The 9,755-nt window shown below is 53.5% G+C and overlaps 22 non-coding genes across 22 annotated transcripts; 18 read left to right on the top strand and 4 right to left on the bottom strand.

The window, feature by feature from the left end:
* Nucleotides 1-441: 441 nt before the first annotated feature.
* Trnae-uuc (transfer RNA glutamic acid (anticodon UUC)) lies at nucleotides 442-513 on the top strand. Its single transcript has one exon. It is a non-coding gene; the product is annotated as a tRNA-Glu (tRNA).
* Nucleotides 514-810: 297 nt separating this feature from the next.
* Nucleotides 811-883, top strand: Trnak-uuu (transfer RNA lysine (anticodon UUU)). The gene has a single exon. It is a non-coding gene; the product is annotated as a tRNA-Lys (tRNA).
* Nucleotides 884-1,022: 139 nt separating this feature from the next.
* Trnas-aga (transfer RNA serine (anticodon AGA)) lies at nucleotides 1,023-1,104 on the top strand. The gene has a single exon. It is a non-coding gene; the product is annotated as a tRNA-Ser (tRNA).
* A 273-nt stretch (nucleotides 1,105-1,377) lies between these two features.
* On the bottom strand, nucleotides 1,378-1,449 carry Trnag-ucc (transfer RNA glycine (anticodon UCC)). The gene has a single exon. It is a non-coding gene; the product is annotated as a tRNA-Gly (tRNA).
* Nucleotides 1,450-2,262: 813 nt separating this feature from the next.
* Trnam-cau (transfer RNA methionine (anticodon CAU)) lies at nucleotides 2,263-2,335 on the top strand. The gene has a single exon. It is a non-coding gene; the product is annotated as a tRNA-Met (tRNA).
* Nucleotides 2,336-2,657: 322 nt separating this feature from the next.
* On the top strand, nucleotides 2,658-2,729 carry Trnae-uuc (transfer RNA glutamic acid (anticodon UUC)). The gene has a single exon. It is a non-coding gene; the product is annotated as a tRNA-Glu (tRNA).
* A 296-nt stretch (nucleotides 2,730-3,025) lies between these two features.
* Nucleotides 3,026-3,098, top strand: Trnak-uuu (transfer RNA lysine (anticodon UUU)). The gene has a single exon. It is a non-coding gene; the product is annotated as a tRNA-Lys (tRNA).
* Nucleotides 3,099-3,237: 139 nt separating this feature from the next.
* On the top strand, nucleotides 3,238-3,319 carry Trnas-aga (transfer RNA serine (anticodon AGA)). Its single transcript has one exon. It is a non-coding gene; the product is annotated as a tRNA-Ser (tRNA).
* Nucleotides 3,320-3,591: 272 nt separating this feature from the next.
* Trnag-ucc (transfer RNA glycine (anticodon UCC)) lies at nucleotides 3,592-3,664 on the bottom strand. Its single transcript has one exon. It is a non-coding gene; the product is annotated as a tRNA-Gly (tRNA).
* Nucleotides 3,665-4,476: 812 nt separating this feature from the next.
* Trnam-cau (transfer RNA methionine (anticodon CAU)) lies at nucleotides 4,477-4,549 on the top strand. Its single transcript has one exon. It is a non-coding gene; the product is annotated as a tRNA-Met (tRNA).
* Nucleotides 4,550-4,871: 322 nt separating this feature from the next.
* Trnae-uuc (transfer RNA glutamic acid (anticodon UUC)) lies at nucleotides 4,872-4,943 on the top strand. Its single transcript has one exon. It is a non-coding gene; the product is annotated as a tRNA-Glu (tRNA).
* A 296-nt stretch (nucleotides 4,944-5,239) lies between these two features.
* Nucleotides 5,240-5,312, top strand: Trnak-uuu (transfer RNA lysine (anticodon UUU)). Its single transcript has one exon. It is a non-coding gene; the product is annotated as a tRNA-Lys (tRNA).
* Nucleotides 5,313-5,451: 139 nt separating this feature from the next.
* Trnas-aga (transfer RNA serine (anticodon AGA)) lies at nucleotides 5,452-5,533 on the top strand. Its single transcript has one exon. It is a non-coding gene; the product is annotated as a tRNA-Ser (tRNA).
* A 272-nt stretch (nucleotides 5,534-5,805) lies between these two features.
* On the bottom strand, nucleotides 5,806-5,877 carry Trnag-ucc (transfer RNA glycine (anticodon UCC)). The gene has a single exon. It is a non-coding gene; the product is annotated as a tRNA-Gly (tRNA).
* An 813-nt stretch (nucleotides 5,878-6,690) lies between these two features.
* Nucleotides 6,691-6,763, top strand: Trnam-cau (transfer RNA methionine (anticodon CAU)). The gene has a single exon. It is a non-coding gene; the product is annotated as a tRNA-Met (tRNA).
* A 322-nt stretch (nucleotides 6,764-7,085) lies between these two features.
* Trnae-uuc (transfer RNA glutamic acid (anticodon UUC)) lies at nucleotides 7,086-7,157 on the top strand. The gene has a single exon. It is a non-coding gene; the product is annotated as a tRNA-Glu (tRNA).
* Nucleotides 7,158-7,453: 296 nt separating this feature from the next.
* Trnak-uuu (transfer RNA lysine (anticodon UUU)) lies at nucleotides 7,454-7,526 on the top strand. Its single transcript has one exon. It is a non-coding gene; the product is annotated as a tRNA-Lys (tRNA).
* Nucleotides 7,527-7,665: 139 nt separating this feature from the next.
* Nucleotides 7,666-7,747, top strand: Trnas-aga (transfer RNA serine (anticodon AGA)). The gene has a single exon. It is a non-coding gene; the product is annotated as a tRNA-Ser (tRNA).
* A 272-nt stretch (nucleotides 7,748-8,019) lies between these two features.
* On the bottom strand, nucleotides 8,020-8,091 carry Trnag-ucc (transfer RNA glycine (anticodon UCC)). Its single transcript has one exon. It is a non-coding gene; the product is annotated as a tRNA-Gly (tRNA).
* Nucleotides 8,092-8,904: 813 nt separating this feature from the next.
* Trnam-cau (transfer RNA methionine (anticodon CAU)) lies at nucleotides 8,905-8,977 on the top strand. Its single transcript has one exon. It is a non-coding gene; the product is annotated as a tRNA-Met (tRNA).
* Nucleotides 8,978-9,299: 322 nt separating this feature from the next.
* Trnae-uuc (transfer RNA glutamic acid (anticodon UUC)) lies at nucleotides 9,300-9,371 on the top strand. The gene has a single exon. It is a non-coding gene; the product is annotated as a tRNA-Glu (tRNA).
* A 296-nt stretch (nucleotides 9,372-9,667) lies between these two features.
* Nucleotides 9,668-9,740, top strand: Trnak-uuu (transfer RNA lysine (anticodon UUU)). The gene has a single exon. It is a non-coding gene; the product is annotated as a tRNA-Lys (tRNA).
* Nucleotides 9,741-9,755: the final 15 nt, after the last annotated feature.

Below are 9,755 nucleotides of genomic sequence, written 5' to 3'. Positions count from 1 at the left end.
AATATGCGAGACTTACCAGTTTCCTGGGACGTTGCTTGCAAACGTGCCTCGGTAGCGCAGTGGGTAGCGCGTAAGTCTCATAATCTTAAGGTCGTGAGTTCGATCCTCACCCGGGGCATTTAATTTGCTGTACATCATGGCTGAATTAACGGCGTTGCTGTTGCTAGGGAACGAACTGAATTGTCGTTTGTTATCCACAAGGAGCCCACGCCTCAGCGTTAAAATGTTTACATCCAGCTATGGCAAGGTACAGCTTTGACCTTTCTCCTCCCCTGTTGTGAGTAAAATATGATGCAAACTGCAATGAATTGTCAGTTTCGAGCTGTGCGCCATGCCAGTCTGCAAGCGCAAATATGCCTCGCAAACAGAGAACACCACTAAGTCCGGATTCAGCACGAAAAGCGAGAGGAGAGGGAGTAAATCTGACGTTTATCGAGCAAATCCGGTGTGGTCTAGTGGCTAGGATACCTGGCTTTCACCCAGGAGGCCCGGGTTCGATTCCCGGTACCGGAAGGGAAGTTTTTGCGCACACGACCCTCCATGTTTTGGCCCTCCAACCCTCGTTTGTCGCCCTCCTTCCGGAGCTTCAACCGAGCGTAATCGGGGGAAAACAGGCACGAGATGCAATTACTGTCAGCACCGGGGTAAAGGGAGAAGAGGCACTGGTCCGCTGTTGGGCTGCTACCAGCGTCAGTGGCAAGTCGGTGAAGTCGCCAGTTGCGCCAGAAGCCAGCAATTACCGTAGTACGCCTACACACGCGTTCCAGTTATTCACATTGCCTGCAGCTGCTCCATCCACAGCAAGCGTGAGCCCGGATAGCTCAGTCGGTAGAGCATTAGGCTTTTAACCTAAGGGTCCAGGGTTCGAGTCCCTGTCCGGGCGAAGATTTTAACGCTTCCGTAATGGCTCGTCTCGTAGCGCTGGTAGCCCTGCCGTAATCAGTGCACGGAGTTCGTTTCCTGTCAACATTCTGCGCAGAACGGTTTGATTTTTCACGATTCGAGGGGACTTTTGGCTGCGAGCAGTCGTGGCCGAGTGGTTAAGGCGTCTGACTAGAAATCAGATTCCCTCTGGGAGCGTAGGTTCGAGTCCTACCGACTGCGTCTCTTTTTTTTTTATTTTTTTTGTTTAAGAAGAAGGAGCACAAAACTTCGCAGTTTGCCTGTACTTCGCTACACCTCACCTCTCACAGCCGTTTATATCGCCTGTCCTCTTGATAAGGGCGAATTCCAAGCGTCAGCTTTCGCGTCAGCCGAGCAAAGTCGGGACAAGTCGGGACATACTACAGGATGGCCTGGAGTGGAGCAACGACGGAAAGAAAACGTTAATGTAACAGCACGTGGCTCACATACTCAGACGTAAAAATTTGCGCCCGTTGCGGTGGCCGGGAATCGAACCCGGATCAACTGCTGGGAAGGCAACTATGCTCACCATTACACCACCACCGCACAGCCGCTGCTCGTAACGCCGCGCTGTGTCGGCTTCCCGCCCGCCGGCAGCGGCCCACGGTGATAGTAGCTGTAGGCGCTTTACGAGGTAGGAGGGTGCATCCACACGCGTTCGGGCAGCGCCTCCACGCACGCTGCGTCTTTGGGCAAGACTCGTCGCCGCGGCCGCAAGGTTACTCACACGATAGTGATGAGCGGTCGCTTTAAGGCAGTGTAGTGGGGGACTCCGCGTGTGTAGCACTTTTTTCGGCTGTATCCGGCGTCGTTGGGTGGCAATCCCACTTTCCCTGCAGACAGCTACTCTGGAATATGCTCGGGAAGCACGGCCGACCGCCCCCAACAAATGCAACTAAAAAAATGAGAACAACAACTAAAAAAGTGGTAGGTTGTTCGCCTACCACTCGGGCGGCCCGGGTTCGATTCCGGCCGATGCATCGTTTTGCTGTTCTCGCTATAATGCTGCCGCGCCGATTGCTCGTTTGAGCTGCGTCAGCCTCAGGAATGTATAGCAGGATTCGCTGTGAGAAGAACCAAACACGCAGCACGCAAGAGACCGTACTTGGACGGACGCGTGCTATTTCTGAACTCTAGCGTCAGCCTGGCCCTACAGGCCGCTGTGTTCAGGTGCCGCAAGGGCGATGTACTGTAACCTCAGGCAGTGCTGCTTTCCGTTGAAAAAGCCGCGGCAGCAGTTTAATCTAGCAATTCGGGAAAGCACGTGTAGCAACACAACAGATTCTTGAGAAAGCGCAAACTGTCTATCTCTAATATGCGAGACTTACCAAGTTTCCTGGGGACGTTGCTTGCAAACGTGCCTCGGTAGCGCAGTGGGTAGCGCGTAAGTCTCATAATCTTAAGGTCGTGAGTTCGATCCTCACCCGGGGCATTTAATTTGCTGTACATCATGGCTGAATTAACGGCGTTGCTGTTGCTAGGGAACGAACTGAATTGTCGTTTGTTATCCACAAGGAGCCCACGCCTCAGCGTTAAAATGTTTACATCCAGCTATGGCAAGGTACAGCTTTGACCTTTCTCCTCCCCTGTTGTGAGTAAAATATGATGCAAACTGCAATGAATTGTCAGTTTCGAGCTGTGCGCCATGCCAGTCTGCAAGCGCAAATATGCTCGCAAACAGAGAACACCACTAAGTCCGGATTCAGCACGAAAAGCGAGAGGAGAGGGAGTAAATCTGACGTTTATCGAGCAAATCCGGTGTGGTCTAGTGGCTAGGATACCTGGCTTTCACCCAGGAGGCCCGGGTTCGATTCCCGGTACCGAAGGGAAGTTTTTGCGCACACGACCCTCCATGTTTTGGCCCTCCAACCCTCGTTTGTCGCCCTCCTTCCGGAGCTTCAACCGAGCGTAATCGGGGGAAAACAGGCACGAGATGCAATTACTGTCAGCACCGGGGTAAAGGGAGAAGAGGCACTGGTCCGCTGTTGGGCTGCTACCAGCGTCAGTGGCAAGTCGGTGAAGTCGCCAGTTGCGCCAGAAGCCAGCAATTACCGTAGTACGCCTACACACGCGTTCCAGTTATTCACATTGCCTGCAGCTGCTCCATCCACAGCAAGCGTGAGCCCGGATAGCTCAGTCGGTAGAGCATTAGGCTTTTAACCTAAGGGTCCAGGGTTCGAGTCCCTGTCCGGGCGAAGATTTTAACGCTTCCGTAATGGCTCGTCTCGTAGCGCTGGTAGCCCTGCCGTAATCAGTGCACGGAGTTCGTTTCCTGTCAACATTCTGCGCAGAACGGTTTGATTTTTCACGATTCGAGGGGACTTTTGGCTGCGAGCAGTCGTGGCCGAGTGGTTAAGGCGTCTGACTAGAAATCAGATTCCCTCTGGGAGCGTAGGTTCGAGTCCTACCGACTGCGTCTCTTTTTTTTTTATTTTTTTGTTTAAGAAGAAGGAGCACAAAACTTCGCAGTTTGCCTGTACTTCGCTACACCTCACCTCTCACAGCCGTTTATATCGCCTGTCCTCTTGATAAGGGCGAATTCCAAGCGTCAGCTTTCGCGTCAGCCGAGCAAAGTCGGGACAAGTCGGGACATACTACAGGATGGCCTGGAGTGGAGCAACGACGGAAAGAAAACGTTAATGTAACAGCACGTGGCTCACATACTCAGACGTAAAAATTTGCGCCCGTTGCCGGTGGCCGGGAATCGAACCCGGATCAACTGCTGGGAAGGCAACTATGCTCACCATTACACCACCACCGCACAGCCGCTGCTCGTAACGCCGCGCTGTGTCGGCTTCCCGCCCGCCGGCAGCGGCCCACGGTGATAGTAGCTGTAGGCGCTTTACGAGGTAGGAGGGTGCATCCACACGCGTTCGGGCAGCGCCTCCACGCACGCTGCGTCTTTGGGCAAGACTCGTCGCCGCGGCCGCAAGGTTACTCACACGATAGTGATGAGCGGTCGCTTTAAGGCAGTGTAGTGGGGGACTCCGCGTGTGTAGCACTTTTTTCGGCTGTATCCGGCGTCGTTGGGTGGCAATCCCACTTTCCCTGCAGACAGCTACTCTGGAATATGCTCGGGAAGCACGGCCGACGCCCCCAACAAATGCAACTAAAAAAATGAGAACAACAACTAAAAAAGTGGTAGGTTGTTCGCCTACCACTCGGGCGGCCCGGGTTCGATTCCCGGCCGATGCATCGTTTTGCTGTTCTCGCTATAATGCTGCCGCGCCGATTGCTCGTTTGAGCTGCGTCAGCCTCAGGAATGTATAGCAGGATTCGCTGTGAGAAGAACCAAACACGCAGCACGCAAGAGACCGTACTTGACGGACGCGTGCTATTTCTGAACTCTAGCGTCAGCCTGGCCCCTACAGGCCGCTGTGTTCAGGTGCCGCAAGGGCGATGTACTGTAACCTCAGGCAGTGCTGCTTTCCGTTGAAAAAGCCGCGGCAGCAGTTTAATCTAGCAATTCGGGAAAGCACGTGTAGCAACACAACAGATTCTTGAGAAAGCGCAAACTGTCTATCTCTAATATGCGAGACTTACCAAGTTTCCTGGGACGTTGCTTGCAAACGTGCCTCGGTAGCGCAGTGGGTAGCGCGTAAGTCTCATAATCTTAAGGTCGTGAGTTCGATCCTCACCCGGGGCATTTAATTTGCTGTACATCATGGCTGAATTAACGGCGTTGCTGTTGCTAGGGAACGAACTGAATTGTCGTTTGTTATCCACAAGGAGCCCACGCCTCAGCGTTAAAATGTTTACATCCAGCTATGGCAAGGTACAGCTTTGACCTTTCTCCTCCCCTGTTGTGAGTAAAATATGATGCAAACTGCAATGAATTGTCAGTTTCGAGCTGTGCGCCATGCCAGTCTGCAAGCGCAAATATGCTCGCAAACAGAGAACACCACTAAGTCCGGATTCAGCACGAAAAGCGAGAGGAGAGGGAGTAAATCTGACGTTTATCGAGCAAATCCGGTGTGGTCTAGTGGCTAGGATACCTGGCTTTCACCCAGGAGGCCCGGGTTCGATTCCCGGTACCGGAAGGGAAGTTTTTGCGCACACGACCCTCCATGTTTTGGCCCTCCAACCCTCGTTTGTCGCCCTCCTTCCGGAGCTTCAACCGAGCGTAATCGGGGAAAACAGGCACGAGATGCAATTACTGTCAGCACCGGGGTAAAGGGAGAAGAGGCACTGGTCCGCTGTTGGGCTGCTACCAGCGTCAGTGGCAAGTCGGTGAAGTCGCCAGTTGCGCCAGAAGCCAGCAATTACCGTAGTACGCCTACACACGCGTTCCAGTTATTCACATTGCCTGCAGCTGCTCCATCCACAGCAAGCGTGAGCCCGGATAGCTCAGTCGGTAGAGCATTAGGCTTTTAACCTAAGGGTCCAGGGTTCGAGTCCCTGTCCGGGCGAAGATTTTAACGCTTCCGTAATGGCTCGTCTCGTAGCGCTGGTAGCCCTGCCGTAATCAGTGCACGGAGTTCGTTTCCTGTCAACATTCTGCGCAGAACGGTTTGATTTTTCACGATTCGAGGGGACTTTTGGCTGCGAGCAGTCGTGGCCGAGTGGTTAAGGCGTCTGACTAGAAATCAGATTCCCTCTGGGAGCGTAGGTTCGAGTCCTACCGACTGCGTCTCTTTTTTTTTTATTTTTTTGTTTAAGAAGAAGGAGCACAAAACTTCGCAGTTTGCCTGTACTTCGCTACACCTCACCTCTCACAGCCGTTTATATCGCCTGTCCTCTTGATAAGGGCGAATTCCAAGCGTCAGCTTTCGCGTCAGCCGAGCAAAGTCGGGACAAGTCGGGACATACTACAGGATGGCCTGGAGTGGAGCAACGACGGAAAGAAAACGTTAATGTAACAGCACGTGGCTCACATACTCAGACGTAAAAATTTGCGCCCGTTGCGGTGGCCGGGAATCGAACCCGGATCAACTGCTGGGAAGGCAACTATGCTCACCATTACACCACCACCGCACAGCCGCTGCTCGTAACGCCGCGCTGTGTCGGCTTCCCGCCCGCCGGCAGCGGCCCACGGTGATAGTAGCTGTAGGCGCTTTACGAGGTAGGAGGGTGCATCCACACGCGTTCGGGCAGCGCCTCCACGCACGCTGCGTCTTTGGGCAAGACTCGTCGCCGCGGCCGCAAGGTTACTCACACGATAGTGATGAGCGGTCGCTTTAAGGCAGTGTAGTGGGGGACTCCGCGTGTGTAGCACTTTTTTCGGCTGTATCCGGCGTCGTTGGGTGGCAATCCCACTTTCCCTGCAGACAGCTACTCTGGAATATGCTCGGGAAGCACGGCCGACCGCCCCCAACAAATGCAACTAAAAAAATGAGAACAACAACTAAAAAAGTGGTAGGTTGTTCGCCTACCACTCGGGCGGCCCGGGTTCGATTCCCGGCCGATGCATCGTTTTGCTGTTCTCGCTATAATGCTGCCGCGCCGATTGCTCGTTTGAGCTGCGTCAGCCTCAGGAATGTATAGCAGGATTCGCTGTGAGAAGAACCAAACACGCAGCACGCAAGAGACCGTACTTGGACGGACGCGTGCTATTTCTGAACTCTAGCGTCAGCCTGGCCCTACAGGCCGCTGTGTTCAGGTGCCGCAAGGGCGATGTACTGTAACCTCAGGCAGTGCTGCTTTCCGTTGAAAAAGCCGCGGCAGCAGTTTAATCTAGCAATTCGGGAAAGCACGTGTAGCAACACAACAGATTCTTGAGAAAGCGCAAACTGTCTATCTCTAATATGCGAGACTTACCAAGTTTCCTGGGACGTTGCTTGCAAACGTGCCTCGGTAGCGCAGTGGGTAGCGCGTAAGTCTCATAATCTTAAGGTCGTGAGTTCGATCCTCACCCGGGGCATTTAATTTGCTGTACATCATGGCTGAATTAACGGCGTTGCTGTTGCTAGGGAACGAACTGAATTGTCGTTTGTTATCCACAAGGAGCCCACGCCTCAGCGTTAAAATGTTTACATCCAGCTATGGCAAGGTACAGCTTTGACCTTTCTCCTCCCCTGTTGTGAGTAAAATATGATGCAAACTGCAATGAATTGTCAGTTTCGAGCTGTGCGCCATGCCAGTCTGCAAGCGCAAATATGCTCGCAAACAGAGAACACCACTAAGTCCGGATTCAGCACGAAAAGCGAGAGGAGAGGGAGTAAATCTGACGTTTATCGAGCAAATCCGGTGTGGTCTAGTGGCTAGGATACCTGGCTTTCACCCAGGAGGCCCGGGTTCGATTCCCGGTACCGGAAGGGAAGTTTTTGCGCACACGACCCTCCATGTTTTGGCCCTCCAACCCTCGTTTGTCGCCCTCCTTCCGGAGCTTCAACCGAGCGTAATCGGGGAAAACAGGCACGAGATGCAATTACTGTCAGCACCGGGGTAAAGGGAGAAGAGGCACTGGTCCGCTGTTGGGCTGCTACCAGCGTCAGTGGCAAGTCGGTGAAGTCGCCAGTTGCGCCAGAAGCCAGCAATTACCGTAGTACGCCTACACACGCGTTCCAGTTATTCACATTGCCTGCAGCTGCTCCATCCACAGCAAGCGTGAGCCCGGATAGCTCAGTCGGTAGAGCATTAGGCTTTTAACCTAAGGGTCCAGGGTTCGAGTCCCTGTCCGGGCGAAGATTTTAACGCTTCCGTAATGGCTCGTCTCGTAGCGCTGGTAGCCCTGCCGTAATCAGTGCACGGAGTTCGTTTCCTGTCAACATTCTGCGCAGAACGGTTTGATTTTTCACGATTCGAGGGGACTTTTGGCTGCGAGCAGTCGTGGCCGAGTGGTTAAGGCGTCTGACTAGAAATCAGATTCCCTCTGGGAGCGTAGGTTCGAGTCCTACCGACTGCGTCTCTTTTTTTTTTATTTTTTTGTTTAAGAAGAAGGAGCACAAAACTTCGCAGTTTGCCTGTACTTCGCTACACCTCACCTCTCACAGCCGTTTATATCGCCTGTCCTCTTGATAAGGGCGAATTCCAAGCGTCAGCTTTCGCGTCAGCCGAGCAAAGTCGGGACAAGTCGGGACATACTACAGGATGGCCTGGAGTGGAGCAACGACGGAAAGAAAACGTTAATGTAACAGCACGTGGCTCACATACTCAGACGTAAAAATTTGCGCCCGTTGCGGTGGCCGGGAATCGAACCCGGATCAACTGCTGGGAAGGCAACTATGCTCACCATTACACCACCACCGCACAGCCGCTGCTCGTAACGCCGCGCTGTGTCGGCTTCCCGCCCGCCGGCAGCGGCCCACGGTGATAGTAGCTGTAGGCGCTTTACGAGGTAGGAGGGTGCATCCACACGCGTTCGGGCAGCGCCTCCACGCACGCTGCGTCTTTGGGCAAGACTCGTCGCCGCGGCCGCAAGGTTACTCACACGATAGTGATGAGCGGTCGCTTTAAGGCAGTGTAGTGGGGGACTCCGCGTGTGTAGCACTTTTTTCGGCTGTATCCGGCGTCGTTGGGTGGCAATCCCACTTTCCCTGCAGACAGCTACTCTGGAATATGCTCGGGAAGCACGGCCGACCGCCCCCAACAAATGCAACTAAAAAAATGAGAACAACAACTAAAAAAGTGGTAGGTTGTTCGCCTACCACTCGGGCGGCCCGGGTTCGATTCCCGGCCGATGCATCGTTTTGCTGTTCTCGCTATAATGCTGCCGCGCCGATTGCTCGTTTGAGCTGCGTCAGCCTCAGGAATGTATAGCAGGATTCGCTGTGAGAAGAACCAAACACGCAGCACGCAAGAGACCGTACTTGGACGGACGCGTGCTATTTCTGAACTCTAGCGTCAGCCTGGCCCTACAGGCCGCTGTGTTCAGGTGCCGCAAGGGCGATGTACTGTAACCTCAGGCAGTGCTGCTTTCCGTTGAAAAAGCCGCGGCAGCAGTTTAATCTAGCAATTCGGGAAAGCACGTGTAGCAACACAACAGATTCTTGAGAAAGCGCAAACTGTCTATCTCTAATATGCGAGACTTACCAAGTTTCCTGGGACGTTGCTTGCAAACGTGCCTCGGTAGCGCAGTGGGTAGCGCGTAAGTCTCATAATCTTAAGGTCGTGAGTTCGATCCTCACCCGGGGCATTTAATTTGCTGTACATCATGGCTGAATTAACGGCGTTGCTGTTGCTAGGGAACGAACTGAATTGTCGTTTGTTATCCACAAGGAGCCCACGCCTCAGCGTTAAAATGTTTACATCCAGCTATGGCAAGGTACAGCTTTGACCTTTCTCCTCCCCTGTTGTGAGTAAAATATGATGCAAACTGCAATGAATTGTCAGTTTCGAGCTGTGCGCCATGCCAGTCTGCAAGCGCAAATATGCTCGCAAACAGAGAACACCACTAAGTCCGGATTCAGCACGAAAAGCGAGAGGAGAGGGAGTAAATCTGACGTTTATCGAGCAAATCCGGTGTGGTCTAGTGGCTAGGATACCTGGCTTTCACCCAGGAGGCCCGGGTTCGATTCCCGGTACCGGAAGGGAAGTTTTTGCGCACACGACCCTCCATGTTTTGGCCCTCCAACCCTCGTTTGTCGCCCTCCTTCCGGAGCTTCAACCGAGCGTAATCGGGGAAAACAGGCACGAGATGCAATTACTGTCAGCACCGGGGTAAAGGGAGAAGAGGCACTGGTCCGCTGTTGGGCTGCTACCAGCGTCAGTGGCAAGTCGGTGAAGTCGCCAGTTGCGCCAGAAGCCAGCAATTACCGTAGTACGCCTACACACGCGTTCCAGTTATTCACATTGCCTGCAGCTGCTCCATCCACAGCAAGCGTGAGCCCGGATAGCTCAGTCGGTAGAGCATTAGGCTTTTAACCTAAGGGTCCAGGGTTCGAGTCCCTGTCCGGGCGAAGATTTTAACGCTT

Source organism: Schistocerca serialis, chromosome 4 (genome assembly GCF_023864345.2).
Source record: "Schistocerca serialis cubense isolate TAMUIC-IGC-003099 chromosome 4, iqSchSeri2.2, whole genome shotgun sequence".
Taxonomy (NCBI): Eukaryota; Metazoa; Arthropoda; class Insecta; order Orthoptera; family Acrididae; genus Schistocerca; species Schistocerca serialis.
Note: the sequence above shows the minus strand (reverse complement) of the source record. Positions and strands in the feature narration are given on the sequence as shown.